This window comes from Hippoglossus stenolepis, chromosome 11 (assembly GCF_022539355.2).
Source record: "Hippoglossus stenolepis isolate QCI-W04-F060 chromosome 11, HSTE1.2, whole genome shotgun sequence".
In the NCBI taxonomy this organism is placed as follows: Eukaryota; Metazoa; Chordata; class Actinopteri; order Pleuronectiformes; family Pleuronectidae; genus Hippoglossus; species Hippoglossus stenolepis.
The window spans coordinates 1,070,494-1,096,858 of record NC_061493.1 but is presented as its reverse complement, the minus strand read 5'-3'; the positions used below and the strand labels follow the sequence as shown (position 1 = coordinate 1,096,858).

At 40.8% G+C, this 26,365-nt stretch overlaps 1 protein-coding gene across 3 annotated transcripts in view; it reads right to left on the bottom strand.

Moving 5' to 3' along the window:
• The window catches only part of LOC118117721 (disks large-associated protein 1), a 109,840-nt gene extending 84,262 nt beyond the window's left edge, over positions 1–25,578 (bottom strand). For all 3 annotated transcript variants that reach the window (XM_035170215.2, XM_035170216.2, XM_035170219.2), the window contains exons 1-2: positions 25,443–25,578; positions 9,995–10,068 (exon numbers count right to left, since the gene is read on the bottom strand). The gene's annotated coding sequence lies outside the window, so the exon portion shown is untranslated. The remainder of the gene's footprint in view (positions 1–9,994; positions 10,069–25,442) is intronic.
• Positions 25,579–26,365: the final 787 nt, after the last annotated feature.

The window sequence follows — 26,365 nt, the reverse complement described above, 5'->3', positions numbered from 1 at the left end:
AGACCAGTGAGAGCTCATCGAAAGATCAGTTTGTGTTGGCTGATGTGTCTGACAATAAGCAATGCAAGCATGCAAGTTGTATTATCTGAATAAATGTAAAATTTTGAATGTTTAACAGGATAGCAGATATAATAAATCATAACATAATTACTATAGCACTATTGTAATAGAAGCACTAAAAACCATTGGCACTATATGTTTGAATACAGTCTCTGCCCCCCCCATTCATTTATTTATCTTAATACATGTCACTAACTATGTGTCTTTTTCCTTCCATATTCTCTCTCTCTCTTTCTCTCTCTCTTTGCAGATATCTCTGACTCAAGAGCTGCAGGATAACAACAATTATTATTATTATTATTTAGGGATGCACCGATATGGAAATTCTTGGCTGATACCGATACCGATATTTAAAACAACAATCTAGCCGATAGCCGATAGCCGATACCGATATTTGTTTATTACTTGAATAATATGAAAAACAGAAAAAGTGACAAGTTTAACTTTAGATGCCATGGATGGACATAGACACATACTTAGCCAAACATTTAACAGTATCACCAGGCCTACTCAAGACATCATCTCAACTGTAAATTATTTAATGCTTGCAATTTAGCAAATTGCAAGCATTAAATAATTTAGCAAATTGCTAAACGGCGATCTTTCTCTGAGACAGTGAAGAAATCCCACGCTGCCGACATTGTCTCTGCTGTTTGTATGTAGTACCTGTTGCGCATGTGCACACCGGACCCACATTTCTCCGCGCCGGTCAGCCCGCGATTCTCCGCTTGTTGTTGTATGTAACCCGTTCAATGTCGGGTGTCGGGGGTAAATGACGTATTCTCCAAGCAAGCCTTTAGCCCTCTCTCTCTTTTTATCTATATGACTGCTTGTGTGGCTGTAGTGGATGGGCAGAGGGGGACATTTAATTATGTGATTGGGAAAATTGGGAAAATTAAAACTCCAGGACAACAGAAGGGGAATACAAAGTATGGGATGCATATTTGATCATTTATATCATATAAAATATGTCATTTATATCGTTTAAAATAATTTTTCAGTCTGTTTCCTGGCGCGATACGCTCGCTCGCACAAAGGTTTAACAGGGGGTGGATGGGAGGCGCCTGGCTTTCCTTGGCGCTGCGCTGCGCTGCGCGGCGCGGCGCTTCAGCACCCGGTGTAAACCCGGCGTCAGTGTACCATAATCTGGATGCCAGATTGGCAGGCTGCAGAAAACATACCAATGAACATCGGCCAATGTTATCGGTGAAAGTCAAGTTTATTACCGATACGCCGATGGCAGTAAACGAGGCGAATATCGGCCGCTACCGATATACGGCCGATACATCGGTGGACCACTATTATTATTATTATTGTTATTATTATTAACATGATTCTAATTTGTGCAAATTAATGATGAGTCATCTGTGCTCACCAAAGTTAACCACGGTGTTCCACAGGGCTCTGTGCTCGGCCTAATTTTATTCTCGTTATATATGCATCCACTAGGAAACATTATCAGGCACGCCTAGACTATTGTAACTCCCTCCTGGCAGGTCTACCTGCTAGTGCCATCCGACCTCTGCAGCTCATTCAGAATGCAGCAGCTCGACTGGTCTATAACCTATCTAAGTTCACTCACACTACTCCACTCCTCCGCGCCCTTCACTGGCTACCGGTGGCTGCCCGCATCCGTTTCAAAACATTAGTACCGTGCTGCGAACGGATCGGGTCCATTCTACATCCAGGACATGGTTAAACGTTACACCCCAGCCTGTTCACTCCGCTCTGCATCTGCCAATCGGTTTGTTGCTCCCTCACTGCGAGCTAAACACAAAATCACGACTGTTTGCTGTCCTGGCTCCTAAATGGTGGAACGAGCTCCTTATTGACATCCGGACAGCAGAAAGTCCACACATCTTCCGCCGCAAACTAAAAACACACCTCTTCCGACTATACCTTGAATAAAAACATTTTAACTAACAATTTAGTAGCACTTAAATGGCACTTACTTATAGCACTTTGTAGTTTGGCTTTTTTGAAGAAATTGTACTTTCTTGATTCTTGTTGTTCTGGGTTTGTACCCTCATGGTTGAATGCACTTATTGTAATTCGCTTTGGATAAAAGCATCAGCTAAATGAAATGTAATGTAATGTAATCAGGACACACTCTATAAATTTCCACTGCTATGCAGATGACACCCAGTTATACCCAGAACAGTGTAATCAATTAACTAAACTTCAAGCATGTCTCAAGGACATAAAAACCTGGATGACCCGCAATTTTCTCTTATTAAACTCAGATAAAACAGAGGTTCTAATACTTGGTCCTAAACACCTTAGAGATACATTATCTAATGATATAGCTGCGCTAGATGACATTGCCCTTGCTTCCAATGAAACAGTCAGGAACCTGGGAGTGATCTTCAATCCTGATTTGTCCTTTAATTCTCACTTAAAACTAATTTCTAGACCCGCCTTCTTTCACTGACGTAACATCTCAAAAATCCGACATGTCCTTTCTCAAAAAGATGCAGAAAAACTAGTCCACGCCTTTGTTACATCCAGGCTTGATTATTGGGTTAGGGTTAGCCTGTGCTTTAAAAAATTGTATGCACTCCCGACAACATCTGGGCATGCTCCTGATGAGTCGGTGGATGGTGTCCTGGGGAAACTCCTCCCAGACCTGGATCAGGGCATCAGTGAGCTCCTGGACAGTCTGTGGCGGTACTTGGTGGTGCCGGAGGCACTAATACATAACGTCCCATAGGTGCTCCATTGGATTTAGGTCAGGGGAGCGTGAGGACCAGTAGATAGCATCAATGCCTTCGTGCATCCAGGAACTGCCTACACCCTCTGGCCACATGAGGCCAGGCATAGTCCTTCACCAGGAGGAACCCAGGGCACACTGCACCAGTGTAAGATCTGAGAGTTACTCTGAGGATTTCATCCCGGTACCTAACAGCAGTCAGGGTACCGTTGGCTATAACATGGAGGTCTGTGCGACCCTCCAAGGATATGCCTCCCCAGACCATCACTGACCCACTGACAAACCGGTCATGCTGGATCATGTTACAGGCAGCATAACGTTCACCACGGTGTCTCCAGACACTTTCACGACTGTCACATGTTCTCAGTGTGAACCTGCTCTCATATGTGAGAGAGCAGGGTGCCAGTGGTGGACCTGCCAATTCTGGTGTTCTCTAGCAAATGTCAATCGAGCTGCACAGTGCCTTGAACACAGGTCCCACTAGAGGACGTCGGGCCCTCATGCCACCCTCAAGGAGTCTTTCCAGCTCTCCTTGTGTAATGGCCGGTCTCCTAGTATCTCCTCCATGCTCTTGAGACTGTGCTGGGAGACACAGCAAACCTACTTGTGACTGCACGTACAGATGTTTATACTGGAGTAGCTGGGTTACCTGTGCAACCGGATTGGGCTGTAGGTATCGCCTCATACTATCAGTAGTGACAAGGACACTACCAGACCACAAAACTAGAGAATAATCTCCTCTCCATTGCAGCTGTTGTCACTTGCATTTGCACCAAAGCAGGTAAAATTGATTCACATTTGTTATGGAAGTTTTCTTGAAGCTGGGGAAAGGAGAATTCAGGCAGCAGCTGATGTCTTATGCAGAAGATTTTAATGTAGACCATCAAGGAGACCAAAATGTGGAACAATATACAAACGCTAACAGAGTAACATGAGCAATTGTCACCCCCAAGTCTGAAGATGTCTCCCACAGCAGAAAGATGCAGAAAAACTCATCCACGCCTTTGTTACATCCAGGCTTGATTATTGTAATTCCTTATTATCAGGCTCCAGCAGTAAGTCGTTAAAGACTCTGCAGCTTGTCCAAAATGCTGCAGCACGTGTCCTGACAAGAACCAGGAAAAGAGACCACATTTCTCCTGTATTAGCTTCACTACACTGGCTTCCGGTTAAATCTAATTTAAAATTCTCCTCCTCACCTTCAAGGCCCTTAATAATATGGCACCATTATACCTCAAAGAGCTGATAGTACCATATCAACCCACTAGAGCACTGCACTCCCAGAATTCAGGCTTACTTGTCGTCCCGAAAGTCTCTAAAAGTAGAGTAGGAGCCAGAGCTTTCAGCTATCAAGCTCCTCTCCTGTGGAATCATCTCCCACTTTCAGAGGCAGACACCATCTGTACGTTTAAGAGTAGACTTAAAAACCTTTACGATAAAGCTTATAGTTAGAGCCGGTCCAGGCTTGTCTTAGACCTGCTCTTAGTTATGCTGCTATAGGTCTAGAATGTCAGGGGACACATGACACACGGAGCTTCTCTTCCCAGCTTCTCCTTCCTCTTCTCCATCCTTATCATATCAAAGAAATTAATATCTCATCAATACATGTTACTGACTTCACTTTTTCCCCAGAGTCCCTTTGCCTTATCGTCCACAGATCCATTCCACATCGTGGAAGAAATTTCTTCTTAAAACTCACTACAGTGTAAATATATCAGACCAGCCATCAGGATGACCTGAGTATTTATATTATTTAAATCATGCAGTACTGCATTGCTAATGATGTGCTGGTTCAGCTTAGATAACTTTTTAAGTGTGAACAATTCTGCAATTTAAGAATGTGTCATGAATCTGACATATAGCTTTCTTAAGAAACTTCTTAAGAACAAATTAAATAAACACACATCACACGATGAGGCCCACTGATGGACAAAAGGCCCAAGCATTTGTCTGTGTGGGTATGTTTTTTATCATGTTAGAAAGTGTGATAAAAAAAAGTTTAGTTTGAATTCAGCAAAGATCATGACTTTAGGTCATGGGTGGTGCAGCCTTTTCAGGCGGACATGTAAGAATTTGACATCCAGAGAGACATTAGTCCAATGCTACTTTCTGCAACTCTGGTTGTAAAATATTCCCATCGTTACTGGGAAAAGACAAGACTGCTTCTTCTTGTTTTCCTGAAGAGATCTCATGGAACAGAGATTCGGACAGGTCCTTCGCATGTATTACAAGTGCCACAATTGCTTGGACTTGATGTGTTCAGGTGCACCTCAGCTGGAATAAACTTCACTGCAACCCACAGTAAAGTGGCGGACAGATAAACACAAAGCTCAAAGCTCACACAAGGTCAATTCTAGTCTTTCTGATTTTGTTCCAGAACCCAGACCTTGGCTTTTTTCCTCTTTTGGTTTTCCATTGGAATAATCACTATAATTAATAATTCACGTTCAGCATTTCTAATTGGCTGCTGCTCTTGATCAATTTATAGACCTAATCAAATTTAATGTCCAAATTCTAACCGTTGCATTTGTTTAACACTCACAAATAGATTTTTTAGATTAAGACGGGCCCTCAATCCCAAAATTATGGTAAGAGCTAAGCTAAAGAGAGAAGCCATTGCTAACTGCTAAGCTAAGTAACTCGCAAATCTGAATAGCGTGTCAACAAATGTGGGATTAGAGAGAAAGTTGGTAAAAGAAGACGAAAGCAATGAGTGCTTGAGCAGACATAGTGAACGTTCAAATGTGTACGAACTGCTTAAACTTAAAGCGTTTGCTCATGTTAAGTTTTTTCATAAGAGGGACTTTTTTGTCCTGTTCTTTTTTCTTCTTTTTTTCCCTTTGGAACTGTCCGTCGTCTTCACACCTCTGAGGCAAATGAGGCGCCACGAACCAGAGCAAGGGTAAGATTGAAAAAGAGATGCATTGTGCTATATAAAAAACGTTCTCTATATGTTTACTTTATCTGATCTAGTTCATCATTATGTTTTCAATGTCTGAGCTCCCCTCACATTTGGTCGAAGCTCTAGCTGCAAGTCTGGATTTGCAGTGTGGAAAATTAGGTCATTGTATTTAGGTAACTGTGTGGTAATTGTGTTTTTTACTGTGGATCTTCTTATGGTGAATTAGCGTGGCCATTTCCGTTTTTTTTATAAGATACTCATGTGTTGGAAGAATAGAATTATAATATGCAACTATTTCATTTGCTTTGTCACCTTACTTTTAAAATAGGTTGGTCTCAGAACCGTACCAATTTATCATATGACGGGCGGTTACGTCTTTGCTCATGTGAATTAGAATTTATCATATGATAGGCGGTCACGTCTTTATTCATATGAAAAGAAAACAAAGATAGAAAGACCAAAAACAAAAACTCAAAGAGGAAAATCTCCAAAGCAGCGCTGACAAGAAATTGTCTGACCAAAGAAGGATGAAAAACATTCATTTGTTTAAATCATCTTCTTATATTGAGCTTTCTTATATAATTATCATTACTGTTGGGACCTGGTATTTGTGAACTACAGTTTGGCCTACATGTGTATTCAAATCCTGACCACATGTTTCTTTGTTCTGGAGACAAAGCAGAGCCTCCAGAACTCAGTCTCCCAGGGTGCTTCAACTTCACACAGAGGTGTTCAAACACGCCCTGGACACAACTTTCAACCACTATTGGTCACTCTGGGCCCCATGATCCATGAGGTCACCAGGCCAATATAAGCCCAGTTCCCCCTCTCCTATCTCTCTTTCGACTCAACTCTTTCTACTCAACTCTCCAAGAGGAGAAGTGCAGCTACCAGCTCACCTCTCTTTCTACTCAACTCTCCATGGAGGAGAGGTGTAGCTTTCCAGCTCTCCAGGCCGGGAAACTTCCTCCCTACCCAAGCTCTACCAACCTTCAAGCAGGCCTGCCTGGAGCAGACTGCTAAAACCCTCCAAAAATCCTGCCTAAGAACTTCAGAACAAGAGCTGCATCGCACAGCAGAACCACAAAAACAGGAGCCACAAACCAGCAAGACCACTTCACTGGACTTCAAACAGCACATCAACCCTTTTTTCCCCTTTTCATGGACGGGTAACACAACTGGGCTTAATAATTATACTAGGCTAAGCAAAGACTGTTTATTCTATTCCATGTGATGTTTATAAGTTGTATTTGTGCTGCTGTGATATTTTGGTTATCAGTTATTTGAAAGTTAATGTTAGTTATGTTATGCTCTTCACAGCCTTTCTTTGCATGCAACTAGCTACTTTCTCTAACCTGGCCCCAACACACACACACACACACACACATATCTCCCCACACATCTCTCTGACCTCATCCACATGTAAACATTCCGGGGGGGGGGCAGTTATCTTCATAGTGGCCAGCCGCCATTTTGAAAGCACACTCACTCACACAGACACACACACGCATACTCACATACTCACATACACATATTTACATAGTAAGTACACCTTTAGTAATTTGTGTTTTTATACTTTATTATCTTCATAATAAATGTTTTTCTTTAACAAATGTTGTCTTCATTAAAGTGTGAATTCTGCCAACCTCCATATCCTTCAACTTTGCTAACTATCTATATGGTAATTTTGGTTATAGTTATTAATTTAATTGTTAATCAGAGTTCCAAATTTGTAGTTAGTATTTTCATGATACTTAATCAATAAATTGGCTATCTTTTCCCTTCCTTTGAAGGGTGGTGCCCCGAGGTAACTTTAATCAATTAAAGTTATTATTTAATATTAATATATTTAATATTAATATTCAATATTTTTTCTGATAACCAAATTTATTGAATGCCCAAAGGCAGACCATTTCATGGTGTCACACTTAATCTATCATATGCACAACATTAAAGCTGATTAAAGCGGGGCAGAGTGCTGGTGGCAGATGATGTGGATCCATCTTTCCACAGCCAGGAGCACGCCAGCCTGTGTGCGACACTTCAAATGAGACTAGAACCTACACAGCTACACACCACAGACGTCTACAAACTGGAGCACATTCAGACAGAGTGCCACCAAGAACTTATGACCGAGAGGCGGCAGACACATTTCAAGCTTCACCAAATTTATTTTCACTGACTAGGCCAGTTGTATTTGAACACAATCTGTGCTGTGTGTAAATAAAGCTTTGACTCAACATGTACTTTTTTTTTTCTCTACAATATATACAACATATAACATCAAGTATCACATGGATATATGTGTAGTCTTCATTAGCTGCAGTGCTTTTAGTATAGGCTTACTAATAACTATTATAAATAAATAAATTATTAGCAATTATTATTATTATTATTATTATTATTATTATTATTATTATTATTATTATTATTGTGTGGGAGGGGTTTACCCAAGTCTGTATTATAATGGTCCAGGGTGACCAATAGCAACAGATCAACAGCCAATCACTTTGTTACAAAGGTCTGTGGTTTCATCAAATGGTGAAGTGAGATAAGTTCTCGCCAGGGGTTTCACTGCGATTCATATGCTAATTAGATCACACCTTCGCTCCGCTTCTCACCCGCCCACCACCCCCTACGACCCCATTACCAGAGGTTTGTTGTTGACAATTTATGTCACAGGCGAACGTGGACTTCACAGGCTGTAGACAGCCGTTTACTACTGGGAATTAGGGACCTTTGCAGGTGTTTACAGGGGCGTAAATCAGTTTTTTCGTGCAGTGAGAACCACTTGCTATGAACAGTTAATTCCTTGATGTGTGTATTTCTCGTTAATTTTTATTCTGTAATGAAGGAAATCATGACGATTTCTTCAAGCTTTAGAGATTTTATGAAGAATCAAAATAGCCACTGAAATTCCATAGAGCGGGAGCCTAAGTAATGCTCGAGGCTATCAACAACTCCTTTGCCATCCTTCCTTATCTTTCCCTTTCTGTCATCATTCTATCCATACGACCACCCCCAACTAGATATTTACAACTGCGCCCACTGACTGTTATGATTCAACAGAGCTTTTCCAGAGAAGAGAAGAGAAGAGAAGAGAAGAGAAGAGAAGAGAAGAGAAGAGAGTGGGCTTAAAGGGATAGTTCACAGAAACATTTGAATTAATTCATCCAGAGGTAGCGATGCTACCGGAAGTAGCGATGCTACTGCACACCCTTGGGCGAGAGCTTGTGTGCAGTTTGTGGTGTGTGAGTGCGAACGTGAACATATATAGGAGGACATTTACGCTAAAAACATGGTGTAAATGACACCGTTTTGACTCTAATTTGAATGCCGGGGCTTACGGACACTTGGATGACACCACAGGAGCAGTATGGAGGCATTTTATGTTTTTCTTCTGTTGTTTTTTCTTTACGTTTGAAGAATTGGTTATCATTTACTTCAATTGGATTGGATTTGGCTGCAACGCTGTTTACCCCTGAAACTCCAAAAGTGTTTTGTCGACTCAGACACTTCACCCACCCCTCCATCGGCATAGTGGTGAGTAGATAATGAGTGAATTAAAATTTTTCAGTGGACTATCCCTTAACCTGCTTCTCCTTGTCTCGCTCTCTCTATCTCGGTACATGCTCTCTTATATTCAGAAATGTAATCCTGTGTTTGTGCCTGCCTAAGAAGCCCACAATAGACACAGACAGAGGGGAACAGCTCAGTGGTGGGATGTGTTGAGGAGGTGGGGACCAAAATGACCAGCTGACTGCAAAAGAAGCGTGAATCATATCTTTAGCGCCTATCTTCTTTCAATCTTCTTTAGATCCCTAATTGATTAGGCTGTTTTTGGACCATCATAAGGCTTGACCTCACAGCAGACCCATAGCTTGAGCCAACACTCTAGCTGACCATCTACTGTCAAGGATCTCCAACGGATGTTACTGTCATACTGTGAGATATTTTTATAATAGAGGACTGAAGACAACCTATTAACTGCAGCGAGCAAACTTTTGTTGGATGGGTCTGATTAAACATTTTCTGTTGAAAATGAAAGCATAAAAACCCCATCAAGGCTGACAAAAGCTGCTAATAGGAAAGCTAACTGTACTACTCCAAGCTGCTAAGTACCTCTTCTAGTACAGGCTGCTGGAGAGCTCACAAAGTTGATTTGTCTTTCTATCTGATTTCTAAACAGAAAGTGAAATGCAGGTAATTTTGAAGTGTATTTTGTATGAATGAACTAAAATCTTTGTGAAAGTAGCATAATTTAAATAAAAGGTAGTGAAGTACAAGATATTAATAGTGTGATTAAGTCCATCTTTACTTACCTCCTTTAGATCCCCATTGCCAAAGAGTTGTCAATTGATTGACATCTCTGTGTAGCTGGCCTCACATCAGTCGCCTATGACAAGACAATGAGCACACATATGGACACATACAAACAACAGAGATAGACAAAGACACAAAGTTACAGAAGTTACATCAATGAAGTTTTCATTTTCATTACAACTGTCGTGTGATCTAAAGTCCTCTGTCTGATCAACGTCACCTAAGTGTAAAGCATGCTGCATATTTTAACCCTGGCTTATCTCTACTGTGTTGCCTTCAAGGGTTTTGTGTCACTTCCACAAACTTCAACAATCACTTTGTTTGTTTTTTAGTTGTTAGTGATTGAAAAGTATTACTTAAACAGCTATACATTGTTATGTGTGAATGTAAAACATGATGTTTGCAGATACTGAATAAACTTACTAATGTTCATTGCATATCTCAACAAGCCATAATCACAAATCATTCAGTATTTTAACATACTCTTACAGAGCACTGTTATTGAGGATGACTGTACACCTACTCATCCATGTATTTATGCAAACAGCAGTGCTGTCTTGAATATCCTGTAGTTACAAGTCAGAATCTTCAGTTAATGTTCAGATCAAACATCAGAATGGGGAATCCTCCTTTAAAGACAATTTCATGCTGACGGCATAAAGCATTCACGTGACAATACATACTCAATGGTCGTGATATAGTCATTTTATACATCGCCGTGGTACAAGCCGTGATACATCGAGCATATGCGATATATCGCCCACCCCTACAGAGATTTTTACACATGAAAGCCTTCTTTTCACCCAGAATGGAGCCACAAACTAAAAAACATCCACCTCCAACTTAGTAAGTTGGCAGAGTTCAAAGGAGAATTGCCAGACTGGTTGGAGCTATGGTAGAGCAATGGTAACTCAAATAACCACTCTTTACAACTGTAGTGAGCTCAGAAGCATCTCCGAATAAAATTGTTTAACCTTAAGGTGGATGATCTACAACAGAAAAAGATCACATCATGTTTCCTATCATTTTATAAGGGACGAGCAAGCCTGCGTGACACCTCTGTGCTGACCGTGTTCTCTCTCTTATGGCAAAGAAGACAAAAGAAACATTGGACTTTTATCTCGTGTATCAAACAGTGACGGCTTGTCAATATGGGGTGCCACTGCCCTCCAACATCCTGAGACAAAAAATGTTAAATATAATTTAATTATATAATTAGAGTTTACTCATACAATGCACCTGGTAGACTGTAAGTACCTGTTTTCAAATTGTATTTGGTTCATTTATGACTAAATACATATACTTCCTGTTGTGGGGCACCGGCAAATGAAAGTGAATGTAAGTACTTAAACTTTTGGCAACCACGGGAACTGAGGCTGCTCTTTAATATTTTTTTGCAGATTTTCCACTTGACGCAGCTCTCTGCTCCCATGACACTCCCACAAATTGGTTCTGACGTTTTTTATTGATCTAATGGGATTGGTCAATCCTCGACGCCGTCTCACGTATATCCGCCGTCACTGAGTTCCTCCCGCTGCGAGCTGACCGGCAATGATGTTGTGACTTCGAGTGCAACAGAGTTGGCTAACCAGATATGGGGTAAGTAATGTCTTTTTATTGCTTCCCCTGTTTGCTGTTTCAAAGTGTTTGCACGGAAATACAATGAATGACAGGGTGCGAGACATAACACATCTCTTTGAAAAAAGCAAACGGCATGAAAGTAGCAACAGTCATTTAGACAACACAACAAGGCTCAATTTTTTCAGCAGGCTTAGCATTGCTCAGTAGCTTGATGAAGGCTACAGGATTGGTATACTGTGTATAATATATATATACAGTATAATGTTTTTGTTGAGTCTGGCTTCAGTTTGTTTGTCCCCCCCAACACTGCGTTGTATCTAATTTAATGTTGTATCTGTATTGTATGAGTTGCTTCTCCTTTCAAAGTGAAATCGAATATATTCCGTCAGTATTCAAGTTTTGCAAATATAAACAGAATTTATTGTAAAATAAATCAGACGTTATTGTAGATGAACTTTTAAAAAACATTTCATTGAGGGGACATAAAACACATAAATCGTATGAATCGTTTGAATCGTACTCCACGCCTTTGACCATTTTTGGATTAGCCAGGAACTAAGAAGAGTTAGACACCGGCAAGATGGCGACGGAAAAATGGCCACTATGAGCTTCAAAATCGCTCTTCACTTTGGACTCTGTTAATCAGCCAAAGAAATAATCAGCAGAAAATGAAAATAGTAGTCCTGGACAATAAAGTTAAAATGAGCTATTTAACTCTGTTGAAGATAAATAAATGTTAGGATATGAAGTTATAACTATAGTAGTAAAAGGCATAAGCATAATAGGAATCCACTTTCAATACCCTTTGCATACTTTTCCCGGTGACAAATATATATGCTGCCTATTGGAACATTACAGCTGTTTCCACGATTATACTACGTTCAAAATTCATACTGTGCAATGAGATGTATGCCAGTGCACAGGACTAGTTCAAAATGTTGTGCTTTTGCTAAGAAAGGCCTCATGTTTCAGGTTGTGAGTCAAATTGTTCCACTGCAGTGACTAAAAGCTTAAGAAACCCAATGCTATATTTTTCAAAAGCAAAGCATGGCTTTAATATTTAAATAAGCTCTGTGTGGTGTAGCTTGCTAACAGTCAGCAGTTTGAAGTGCAATAGCTGTCTGATCCTTTTATCACACCGAGTATAGGCTGAACACGTCTGCCACTCAAGCTGCACATTTCTGTTGAGCCTGTTTCCAGGCAACAATTTCATCAGGTTTCCACCAGAGAAAAAAAGGAATCTTAATCGGGCCCCTGGGTGTCCTTTCCCATCAATAGCTGTGGGACAAATCTCAGATTCTTAACAAATCTGAAATACAGGAACTAGAAACTGCTTATTTGTAGACAATTAAGTACCAACTGTGTCTACACACCAAGCACACCAACTGTGTCTACACACCTGTGGCTAATGGCCAATGGATAAGAGCCTCAAAGCTATACTACCTCCTAAAAATGGGACCGGCATTGGAATTGGCCTCCATTCTGCAGAAAATTCAAAGCTGGGTATTGGTGGTTACGCAAATCTTAACTCAGCTGAAGATATTTTAGCTTCACCAAGATAAAACTGAAATTTCCTTTTCCCGGAAATAATTTCTTCACTGTGCATTAGGCAGAGAAAAATGGGCAAGACCCAAGAGAAGAGTAGCACAACAATGTGAAGAGCACGACATTCCGCGACACACATGCACCGTTCATGCTTCCAGAATTCTCACTCAGTTTTACACGCGTGGACCAGAGGGAGCAAAATTTTGAGTACACCTGAACCTGCTCAAGACCCTCTAATCTCAGAAGTCTTACAGTATTCTCACATTCTCTGATATCACCATCAGTTAAGGGGAAAGGTGCACAAGCACTGTGGTCAAATGTCTGTCAAACAGAACACAGACAGACTGAAGAAGTATGGCTGTAACATCACTGTTACCTGCTGACATCAAACTTGAACATTTTTAAAAACTAATCTGACCTACACCATGGTCATAGTCACAAAAGGTTTGTTGTAGGGTTGAGCCGAATACTCGGATAAAACGAGTATCCAGTACCGATAATGTACTTTTACGAGCACGAATACCATCCGAGTAAACTGTGTCAATATCCGTAATCGTGATGAATGAAAATCCTCTTTGGATAGCTGTGTCCACATCATTCCTTCTTAGGCCAGCCACACACAGAGCTCCTCCCCTACACAGAGCCTACCCAGATAGCAGCTGACTCTGGCCCGGATCGGCCTCGCCCCGCCCACGTCAGAGTACGGATATGGATACAGATAATTTAGTTGGTTGAACAGATACAGATAATGGTGTACTCGCTCATCCCTACTTTGTAGGTATAATCTAAAGCTCAGAACAAAATGTGTGTATTTTCAAAAATGTTTCACTGTCCCTTCAAGATTCTTGTAATTATGTTATAATTAATAATCAAGGTTATTTAAAAAAAGTGAAACTTCATCATATTAATGCAAAAATCATCAAAAATACTATATACAATTATTCCAGCTCAGTGATTTAAAAACATCCCAGCAGGGTTAGTTATAGATATTAGTGCAATCTTGTGTCACTGATGCTTGACACAATATTATTGATATATTTCATTATATTGCCCAACTCAGAAAAAACTATTTGTAATGGTGTTGTTGTCCTTAACTAGAAGTGTTGCTTAGTGTATATATTACAGTCTGCAGGACACATGCTGCTGTCTATAAAAATTCTTGAATTTGTGTAATTGTGCAGAGTAATGACCTTGTTTTTTGTGTCTGAGGCTTGTTTGTGGTCTAGCATTGAGGAACCTGTTTAAGACAGTATGAGGGGGTAGGTGACTTCTGCGCTTCTGGGAGGTAATCATCCCATTGGTTTAATATGATAACCCATTAATCCCTGCCCTCAGCCAGAACATCGACTCAAATGTCTTAGAAATTCTTCTCAATAGCCCGAAACACAAAACACGATCAACACTTAATTTCAAAGATAAAATTGTAGACATGTAAAAGCTGCACAAAACCAAGAAAACTTTGGTGTCCTGCAGGTTGTATAAATCATTTTTTTCCCCAGAAAACTGAGAGTTGAACCACAAGCCAGTGGTGCAGCAGCAGGTCTGGTGACTGGTGACAGTGGGTCTGACCGGTGAGTCAGGTTAACTGGAGGCTGCTGCAGCTCTGGAGAAGGCAGCTGCGGGAGAACAGGGGCCTCTGGAGAAGGCAGCTCTCGTCTGCCACGAGGACCTGAAACTTGGTTGAGGCTGCGGGGTCCTACAGAATCCAGACAGGTCCCAAGGTAAGGATTAATTAGTAGCCCATAGTGCAAACTGAAAAAAATACTGCCCTGCATGTCATGAAATTAACTGAAAAAAAATATGCTCTGCTGGGTCCATGATTTGGTGTGCGGGAGGACCCAAAAATGCAGAAGCAAATTAAGTAGCAATATATATATATATATATATATATAATATATACATAATTAAATGCAAAGGGTACATAAAGGTTGCAAAAAATACACAAACAGAAAATCACTGGGAACCAGAAAAGAACAAGGAAACACGAGGAACGACAAAGATGTGAAGGTGATTGACGACGAACTGACAAAGAGACAAAGGGAAGCACAAAGACTTATATACACAAGGGAGGCAGGGATAATTTAACACGGGTGAAACACATGAGGAACTGGTGCAGACAATCACAGGACAAAGGCAGGAAAAAAAGTAACATACACACAAGGAGCAACATTTCAAAATAAAACAGGGAACATAGAACTCAGGGGAAAAAACAACTGAAAACAATGGAAATACAGGTAATAGTCAATAAACAAAACACAGGCAAAATGTCCACGAAGAGAAGCGGCCAACAAAAACCAACAACTCTTTATATAAGAGTCCAAAGTCATGACACTTGTCCTTGATCCTACAAATAGTACAAACAGTACAAAGGTTTCATACATGGTTTCAGAGTTTCCTTCTAGTCTCTCCGGAAGCTTCACACAGTAACACAAGTAATCACACACCTGTATATACATCATCAAGGCTTTAATTAGGTATATTATTGTTATCATTGTTACTACTGTTGTATCTTTTTAATGTAATTGTTTTTCACTGTTTTTACACATCTGCTTTGCAATTATTTATCTTTCAATGAATATATTCATATTGCCCACCATAAATATTTGTTAATTTGAGTGTACACTGAAATGAAAAGTGCAATAATAAAAAGACATTAAACAGATTTACTGTATTTATTTAATAAAAATATTATCTACATAAACAGTTTTTTTTTTACAAAGGGTGATGTAAAACTACTTTATTAATGATAATTTGATAAATTATAAGTATGTTCCTCCATTCAACGTCTTTGCTGTTCGCAAACTTCCTACAGACCTTTCATAACAACCTCCTGGACGCAGCTGTTCCTCCTACTGCAAGTCTTGCTGAAGCTCACCACCTCTATCATCTCGCCCCAGTGCCTCTTCCACAGCGTTCAAGTGTGTCTCCATCTCTGAGGCAGACAATTTACCAAATGGCAATACAATTAGCAACCTAAATTTCAAAAACAGGGTCTACTTCTAGAGAGTTCAAAAATATTCCTCGCCACCTGGTCTTCATAATGCGGAATAGCCGTTCAACCACATTGGTCTTTGCATGATGCCAGTTTACTTTGCTGCAAGTGCAGTTCTCACTTGCTCCCTGAAAGCTGTGATGAGTGAGATGGGTTGTTACATACAGCCTCATTTTGACCCATTCCCTGTTTGCTCTGATTCTCTGTCTCCTCCTGAGGCGGGATGCACACACACACACACACACACACACACACACACACACACACACACACACACACACACACACACACACACACACACACACACACACACACACACACACACACACACACACACACACACACACACACACACACACACACACACACACACAAATGCTGACACACGACTTGACTCTTGCACAAACCGTATCAGAGCGGATACAATGATGGACACAGTTTACCAGGTGAAGTGACATTAACTCGAGTTGACAACAACTACACTTAGTTTTTGTGCAGTAAAAAGTAAAAGGCCGATTAAGGAGCTTAAACTTGCCCTAAATTACAACATCCTTCAGTCAGTCTAATGAAATACAAAGGGCTATTATTTTTTAGAACTTTGCAATCACGGAGTGACCCTGGGTAAACACTAAATATGTTCAGGAACTGACAATTTTCATCACACATTGCTTCTATTTTGAGCAGAAAGAACAATTTCCTGTTAATGTAGCACAAATATCTACACCTGTGGGCTTGGTTATTCTATGGCAGCTATCAGTGCTGCCCACAACCTTGGCAAATCCTGCAGAACCCAACAGCTTGATAATCCTGTGACATTCTGTGAGTTCTACATGATCATCAGTACTGAGTGATCTTGTGGAGTGTCAAATATTTTATGTGTAGTTTAATTAATAGACCCAAAACCAAATTGTATGCACAGCTAAAAACAGCCCTACCAATTATCCAGCAGCTGCACCAACACAAATCAGCTGTCTGTCAATTCCACCACTGAAAGTGATATGGTATGATTTCTGTTAACTTTTAGGGTGTTGTATATTTTGGGGAACTTAAAGCTTGCCCTGACGTTTTGATTTACTCCACCTCCCACTAACTTCTTAAGTTTGTAAATTTAGTTATCTAATCTTGTTGTTTAAATTTTAATAGTAAAGTGTATGTGAAGTACAAAGTACAGTATGGTAAAGTGTTGGGTATAGGTGAGTAAAAGAACATCACCAAATAATAAAACAAAAAACCCTCAACAACACACCATTTCAATTATCAGGGTTATGTATTGCTAGGGCTGCAACAACTAATCAAATTAATCGATTATAATCGATTATCAAAATAGTTGATCGACTAGTTTGTGTCTGTTATAATACACGACACAAACTGTGGCAGCATCTCCTGAAGTGTGGGCATAGGGTGTGGGCAGTTAACCAACCAATCCGGTGCCTTGTGTAGCTCACGTGACTACGCCGTCTCCTCTCAAGAGTAAACGTTTGAAAAATGGCGGAGATGACCGACACTAATGATACAACGGAGACAAGTCGATAAAAGTGTGAGAACAAGTCTTCCAAGAAGACATGAAAACATGTTGGAGGCTTCTGCTTCTTCCTCATCTTCTTCTCTCAGTTTACTGATGGTTAACAACAAGGTTCATACTGCAGTGATGTGGTGCTGCTGTTTCATGTGAAATCAGCTTTACACAGGTTTTCTTTGAGGTTTTAAAGGGGACATAGCATGCCCATTTTACCACAAGTTGATATGGTTCCTTGGGGTCTTAATGAAATGTCTGTAACATACTTTGGTCAAAATACCACAAGGATCATATAAAACAGCTCCTTTTTACCCTGTATAAAACAGCCCTCCGCAGAGTGACCTGTTTTGAGTGCCTGTTCCTTTAAATGCTAATGAGCCAGCTCCCCCCTCCCCCCTCTCCGCCCATGATTTTAAACGATATAAATTACATATTTTATATGATATAAATTATCAAATATGCATCCAGACAGAGAGTCCCAACGATCCAGACAAATGCCACATGTGAGTGAATCGCGGGCTGACCAGCGGAGAAATGCTCGTCCCGTGTGAACAGCCAGGCGGCTGCGCGCTTGAGAACGGCGCTGCGCTGCCTGAGCCGCTGCGCGTAAACCGGCGCGGAGTGTGGGGGACGGGGGGATGAGGGTGGGTGGGGGTGGGCCAAGGCCATGTAGGGAGACTTCCAGTGCCTTGTTACGACACAAAACCCAGGAAGCTCAATCGAGTCGCTCAAGCATGACGTTTCTGACTTAGAGGAACCATAACAAAACGCGCAAGTGTTTTTTTCCAGAGTTTTGGGGTTGGTAGACATGCCAGATACCCACATTAACGTGTAGAAGCACTAACAAAGTGGAATTTGCATGCTATGTCCCCTTTAACATAAAATGTTTCCACACTTTTAACTGTGGCTTCCCAGACTCAACGAGGAGAGAGAGAGAGCAGCGGTGGTCGAGAGATCTAAAGGCTGAATGAAGAGAGGGAGCGCCGAACAAAGCAGTGACACAAAGATACTAAATGTAATTTCCTGATTGTTTCACAGCGGTAATGTCCTAAAGCACAAATACAACCTGCTGAAGATGTTGCATCGCTAAGTATTATTTAAATACAGACATGAATTCAGCTCAGTACAGCTGGTCTGCTGTGAGTCACAGACAGATCTCTGTATCAGGCACATTCAGCAGGACAAGTAGTTTCAACATTTAGTGTGTTAAGTGTGATTATCCACAATTAACTTAACAGATATCAGCGATGTCACTTTCATTAGTCATACTTTCACTGTGACGAGTAAGAAGTTTCATATAAGAGCAGTATTAATATTCAAAACAATATCTTTGATTCTGTTTTAAATACTCAACATTTGTACACCTGTCTGTTAAAAGGGAAGAGTCTTCATAGCAGGACAGATGCATCTTATTCCCAAAGATGGATTTGCTATCTAAAATCACACAGGGTGGCAAAATGCCTGGGTTTTTGGTTCATTGTCACCAAGTAGAGGTGACATAGCAAGGGGTTTATATGGAACTGTAACAGTATTAAAGATGCTACACACAATGTTTTACATTATGTATTGCCAACTGGGAAACACCACCTGCAGTCACATGCAGGTCTGCAGACTGTGAAAGGAACCCCACACACACTAGGAAGGACATGCAACCCAATTACCACAGTAAATTCCAACTCAAAACTTATAAATAAAATAAATATAACTTTCTTATTTGCTTACAAAAATTCATTCCTGGAAGTCTGGCACACATATTGATTTTTATGTAAATGATCAAAGTGACTTTTACCATTTTAACTAAGGTCGCACTGTGTTTGAAATCCATCGTAAGTCTCCACTGTCAGGCGGGATCTCACAGAGTTCAATACTCACATCCTTCATTAACACAAATACACATTGAAATCACATATTGTAATATATATGTGCACTGCGCTCCCAGAATTCAGGCTTACTTGTCATCCCTAAAGTCTCTAAAAGTAGAGTAGGAGCCAGAGCTTTCAGCTATCAAGCTCCTCTCCTGTTGAATCATCTTCCATTTTCAGTTTGGGAGGCAGACACCATCTCTACGTTTAAGAGTACTTAAAACCTTCCTTTAGCTTATATAGTGGAGCGCGCACACGCTTAGCTTGTTCTGATCTGTCTTGGATAGCTCTTAGTTATGCTGCTATAGGTCCAGATTGTCGGGGGATACATGACACATGGAGTTTCTCTTTCCTCTTCCATCTTCATCACATTAATATATCATCAATATGTTACTGACTTGGCTTCTTACCCAGCGTCCTTGTGCTTTATATTTTGGATATAGTCCTTGGGGCACTTCAGCATCCACCCTTTGAGCCACTTGGAGCTGAAGATGTTGAATACATAAACCTGCACTTGTATTAGCCATATCTTCTGCCAGGAGAATAAGAGAGCTCCAAGACTGTTGCAGGTTCTCACTGGATGGATAAAGTGTAGTCCTCCGCCCCAGTCCAGTATTCCTGCCTAAGGTTCTGTTCCTCCTGTCACAGTCGGGTGAACTGCAGTCACTCTCCACTTCTGAAGGAGACAAGGCAGTCAAGCAGCACCAGTTGGTGCTTTGCCCTGTCAGGGCCTTGGTGAAGCAGATCAAGTAAACAGGCCATCAGGAAGACTGATCAGTTACTTATTTGCTTCCCTTCCAGTGAACAATTCAACAAAATTATATGTGTTCTTAGTTATGGATGCTTCATCATTTGGTGGCATAATACTTAAGCATCGTTCAGTCTACTGATCCGTTCAGGTCACTGTTCACCAAAGATGTGAGCATGTTTAATTAATGGTGCTGGTAGTTGTCATGGGTGTTTGGCTGAGCTTCAACCTATTCTAACTAGGTATACAAATTAAATAGTACATTTTTGGAAACTTCGTTCAACAGCAAAAAAGTTGGAATTTGCAAAACACCAGCAGCAGCCACGGTCTTTCTTCAGTACAAGAGAGATTTAAGGACAAGTACGGAATACATTTTAACATGACTCATCAATTTTCTCTGAATGGCTAGATTGAAGTGGTAGTTAATGAATGTCAAATCAATGTGAAGCGTATCAAAATTAATGGGGGGTGGGCTCCTAGCGGAAACAATGAACCCTTTCAGTTTGTGACTGTTAAGAATTTATTGTTCAGTCCCTGATAGAAAATTTATAAAAAGGTGAAAAAAAAAATGTATGGATAATTTGTCTTAAATTTTTCAGCTATTCTCATTGCTCATATTGGAGCAGAACTTGTCAGGTCATATTTTGAGTGTCAAGCTACTTATATTGTGGTTACATAAGATGTGTTGTTTAGACAGCAAATAAAAATCAAGAGCTATGAAAGTACCAACATGAGCTCTTTCAGACGCTGACACCATGTGTGACTCATCTACTAGCTAATGTACTGAAAGTTTGAAGGTCAGATTTATTCCCCTTGTTCAGACTGAACTTGAGAAAGCAGCAAAAAGACACCACAGAGCTTAAACTTGGAGCAGTTAAATCAGTACAACTGGTTTAAATCATGTTTTTTCAGATCGATTCCAATGCGTGCAAATTAATGATGAGTTATCTGTGCGCACCAAAGTTAACCACGGTGTTCCACAGGGCTCTGTGCTCGGCCCAATTTTATTTTATTTTATGCTTCCACTAGGAAACATTATCAGGACACACTCTGTAAATTTCCACTGCTATGTGGATGACACCCAGTTATACTTGTCAATAAAACCTGAACAGTGTAATCAATTAACTAAACTCCAAGCATGTCTCAAGGACATAAAAACCTGGATAACCTGCAATTTTCTCTTATTAAACTCAGATAAAACAGAGGTTCTAATACTTGGCCCTAAACACCTTAGAGATACATTATCTAATGATCTAGCTGCGCTAGACGACATTGCCCTTGCTTCCAATGAAACAGTCAGGAACTTGGGAGTCATCTTCGATCCCGATTTGTCCTTTAATTCTCACTTAAAACAAATTTCTAGGACCACCTTCTTTCACTTACGTAATATCTCAAAAATCAGACATGTCCTTTCTCAAAAAGATGCAGAATAACTAGTCCACCCCTTTGTTACATGCAGACTTCATTATTGTAATTCCTTATTATCAGGCTCCAGCAGTAAGTCGTTAAAGACTCTGCAGCTTGTCCAAAATGCTGCAGCACGTGTCCTGACAAGAACCAAGAAAAGAGACCACATTTCTCCTGTATTAGCTTCACTACACTGGCTTCCGGTTAAATCTAGAATAGAATTTAAAATTCTCCTCCTCACCTTCAAGGCCCTTAATAATATGGCACCATTATACCTTAAAGAGCTGATAGTACCATATCAACCCACTAGAGCACTGCGCTCCCAGAATTCGGGCTTACTTGTCGTCCCTAAAGTCTCTAAAAGTAGAGTAGGAGCCAGAGCTTTCAGCTATCAAGCTCCTCTCCTGTGGAATCATCTCCCACTTTCAGTTCAGGAGGCAGACACCATCTGTACGTTTAAGAGTAGGCTTAAAACCTTCCTTTTTGATAAAGCTTATAGTTAGAGCTGGTACAGGTTTGTCTTAGACCCACTCTTAGTTATGCTGCTATAGGTCTAGAATGCCAGGGGACACATGACACACGGAGCTTCTCTTCCCAGATTCTCCTTCCTCTTCTCCCTCCTTATCACATCAAAGAAATTAATATTTCATCAGTACATGTTACTGATTTGACTTCTTCCCCGGAGTCCCTTTGCCTTATCGTCCGCAGATCCAGGGCCGCAGCTGTGGCCACATCGTGGATTATGATGGTGGATCGCGAATCAGAGATCATGATCGTAATGGTGGATGCTGTATCTAGCTGGCTGATTGTGATAATAATGGCGGATCCTGTATCGTGTTGGCATCTGATAGTGGTTGTGGACCACGATCGAGGTGGCAGCTGATGGTGGATCCTGATGGCGATGGTGGACAATGCCTGTGGGCTATAGTGGCATCCGATCTTGATGGTGGATCATGATCTTGCTGGCTGCTGACCATGGACTATGATTACAACAAGACTGCTTGATATACAATATTTCTCCTCAGATACTCGACCATTACTGACAATAATCCATCAATTCATTGACCTTCCATTATGCTACAAAGTGTTTATTCTAATCAATGCTGCAAATACCCTTATCTTTCTGATGTTCTCCATTACACGTGGCATCTATTGCACTTCTGTCCGTCCTGGGAGAGGGATCCCTCACATGTGGCTCTCTCTGAGGTTTCTACGTTCTTTTTACCCTGTTGAAAGGTTTTTTGTATTTTTTTAGTTTTTCCTTACTCTTGTTGAGGGTTAAGGGCAGAGGATGTCACACCCTGTTAAAGCCCTATGAGACAAATTGTGATTTGTGAATATGGGCTATACAAATAAAATGTGCGCGTCTCCCAGTCTCAACATCCAGAGTTCAATCCGTCAAATATATAAAGTCTGTTTCAGTCTCCCCCACAGCTTAGTTCAATCCAGTTCAAACAGAAACAGATGCAAAATACAGATGCCAAAAAAATTGTTTGTTCAGGAAAGTAAACAGAAAGAGAAGCGTCCGTGTCGCTTCAATAACAACAACGTTCCAATATTCAACATGTACAGGGCATTCATGGTACCGTCGATGGTCAAGTCGGTTACTCAGTGGGGTATAAACCAGCCAAAAGCTCCAGGGAAACTCTGTAGGGAATAAACAATCCACCTGCCTGGTATACCTAATTTTCTCCTGATCCAGACTTCTGAGACGAGGCGTCTGCTCCAGAGCAGAGACAACATGCAGACTTTACAACACACTTTTGTAAACGTAAAACAGATGATCGTCTGCGACCACAAACCAGTCGGAATCTACTGGTCACTTCTGTGTGATTGTTCAGATTACGCAGGGTTGTGATTATATTGGGCTGTGATTGGACACACATAAGAACACACACGCAAAAAGGCTGCACCTGCTGTTGTGGCAGCGTCTGGGGTTGGGCAGGGAGACATGTCGCGGTTTTGGTTCGATAATCGTTACAGACCTACTATATTGTATAACTGTTTGAGGAGGACTCACTAGTGACAAGGATTCATTCTGAAGTAGACTCTGGGGCATTTCCATAGGCCAAGCAGCCCACTCCAAACAGACAGGTTTAGAACGGACACAGCACAAGCAATCCTTAATGAATAACTAGTGGGCAAAACTTATTAAAAGGTCAATTCAGCCAAAATAATTATTTTTTCATACACACACTCAGAATCATGTTTGTTTTTTCTGATGAGGTTTTGAGTTTATTTCTGGCTCCACAATGTAATTTGACTCAGTAATTACTGAAAAACATTGGGCTTGAATTTATTTTTTCATCTGATTGATTGATTGACTGATTTAACTGTTGAAATTAAATAACAGGAAGCAACTATGGGTAAAATGGCTCACTTCATCTATGGTCTGTTATTAGATAGGGCTTTTCTAGACTTGATGACCACTCAATGCACTTTACACAACAGAAGTTAGCTTGCGAGTCTCAGAAAAATGGCAAAGAAAGAGCAACCAAATGTCTGAGTTCCGCTACAACTTCCTCTGCAAAACTAAGCGAGAAAAGTGGAATGGGAGGGGGTGAGGTTTACTGGCTACAGATATTCAAAGTGTAGCCAGCTCTTGCTAGCTGTACCAGGATTACCAACCCTATCTTTAACAATACAAACCTCACTATGCCAATTTCCATGGTATCTGTGCTATCGCTGTTTTATAAATATTAATGAAAAATAATTTGACTTCATTGAGCACCACAAACCCAAACAGGATTTAGCTTTGTCTGTGACTAATTATTTCATATAGAAAAACATAACAGGATGATAATACAATATTCTGTTATGTTGAATGTAGACACAAAAGGTATGGGGCTTTATAGGTGAACCACTGATGCTAGTTCCATCCATCCATATGAAAGAAACTAGCCTAAATTAAAGTGATGTACCGTTGCCTATAATTGATCTAGCTTTCCATGCTGAGAGAGAATATAAAATAGAATATAAAAACTGCTCATCTCAGAGCCGAGGCTCTGCCCACACTCCTTCCATCGCCATTTGGTCTTGAATTAGAAACACGCGGGGTCTGCGTGTCCTCTCATCCTCAGCCATGGGCCACAACTGACATGAGCTGCTCTGGGCCGCACAACTTCTCATTGAGGCGAAAAATTAGCGCCCACATCCCTGCAGACATGACTGCGCCACGCAGCATCGATGACCGAGGACACCATGCAAACCTTCCACGTCTCATCTCTGGCTGAGAAATTATCGACAATTGTGTGCAGCAGTTGTGTATGTTTGTGTTTCCTTCATCCAGCTGTGGTACTCCCGTGTGGCGGCGAGCCCTGGACATATCTCATCACATTTATCACACCTCAAAGCTACAGTCACAAACGAGTATCTTGGGCGAGTGTTGAAGACGAGAAGCCCCGTTGGTTCCGCTATACACAAATGTCTCAGCGTTCATCCATCCAAACTTTGATTTGTATATTAATGAACGGCGCGATGAGAGTGAGCTCAGTCTTCGCCATGTCGTATGAGGCATTGTATGACATTACATTTGGAAAAAATAGCGAGGCTACATGAAACTGGCAAAGATGGAACGGGCGACAGCACCGTCTCACTGGGCTGCAACCGCTGGAGCGTCCGTTAACGGCAATTCAGCTGAGAGCACCGCTAGTGTGCAGCACACTGTACAACATTCAAATATACACCTCTTTCCCGGTGTGAGTCATAGGCAGAAAGGTAGCGGTCGTATTGATAAGAGGTGCCTGTCACGCACTGAACCTGAATCTACCAGCTCGCAGTCTTATGCTCGTCTTACCAGTAGCGGATCCTCACATCATCTCTTGACGGGGCCACCGGCATCTACATCCAAATGCACGTCCGTTCCTGGAAGAGAGGCACTGACGATAGAGAGTCACTGGTGGAATGTGTGTGTGTGTGTGTGTGTGTGTGTGTGTGTGTGTGAGAGAGAGAGAGAGAGAGAGAGAGAGAGAGAGAGAGAGAGAGAGAGAGAGAGAGAGAGAGAGAGAGAGCATGTGGATGTGGGGGAATCAAGTGATGTAAGCGATGTAAGTTAAACGCAATTAGTTCAGATGGTACCGGAAGACAGGTGATTTTACTTTAAAGAATAAAAGCACACACACGTTTCGTCTGCAGCAAAGGCAAAAATAAACATTTAACTGATTTATCTACAAATATTAATGTTAAAAGGAAAGATCATCTGCGTGGCAATATCCAGAACGTATGGCTATTTTATATATTGTTATTATACTTTTAAATGTTAGCATTCTGTACTCATCTTTTGACTGAGGTTTGGTTTCACAGCATCTCTCAGTCCTGTTTGACATCAGTTTCATGTGGGATAGATAATATGTTGACAACTAGTGCACATTAGTTCTTTGAAATATGAATACACCCAAGAACAGTTTGTATATAGCCTTAAACTCTTGATACTTGATAAAACTAAAAGAGAGGAGCCAGGTGGCTTATGACCTATTTTCCCATTAAATAAAACGTAAATTGAAAAAAATCTGATGATGAAGGCTTCTTTTGAGTTTTTGCAATATAAATAAACCCTGGAAATCAAGGTGAACAATGGTGTCGGGGTTCTTGTTTGGTTTGTTTGGTTTGTTGTAATTTCCAAACATTTTTAACAAGTTAAAACAACAGTTGACTGAAATTCAAGAAGCATGGTCATAAGATTAATCATATATTTGTAAATTCAAGATTCAAGATTCAAGA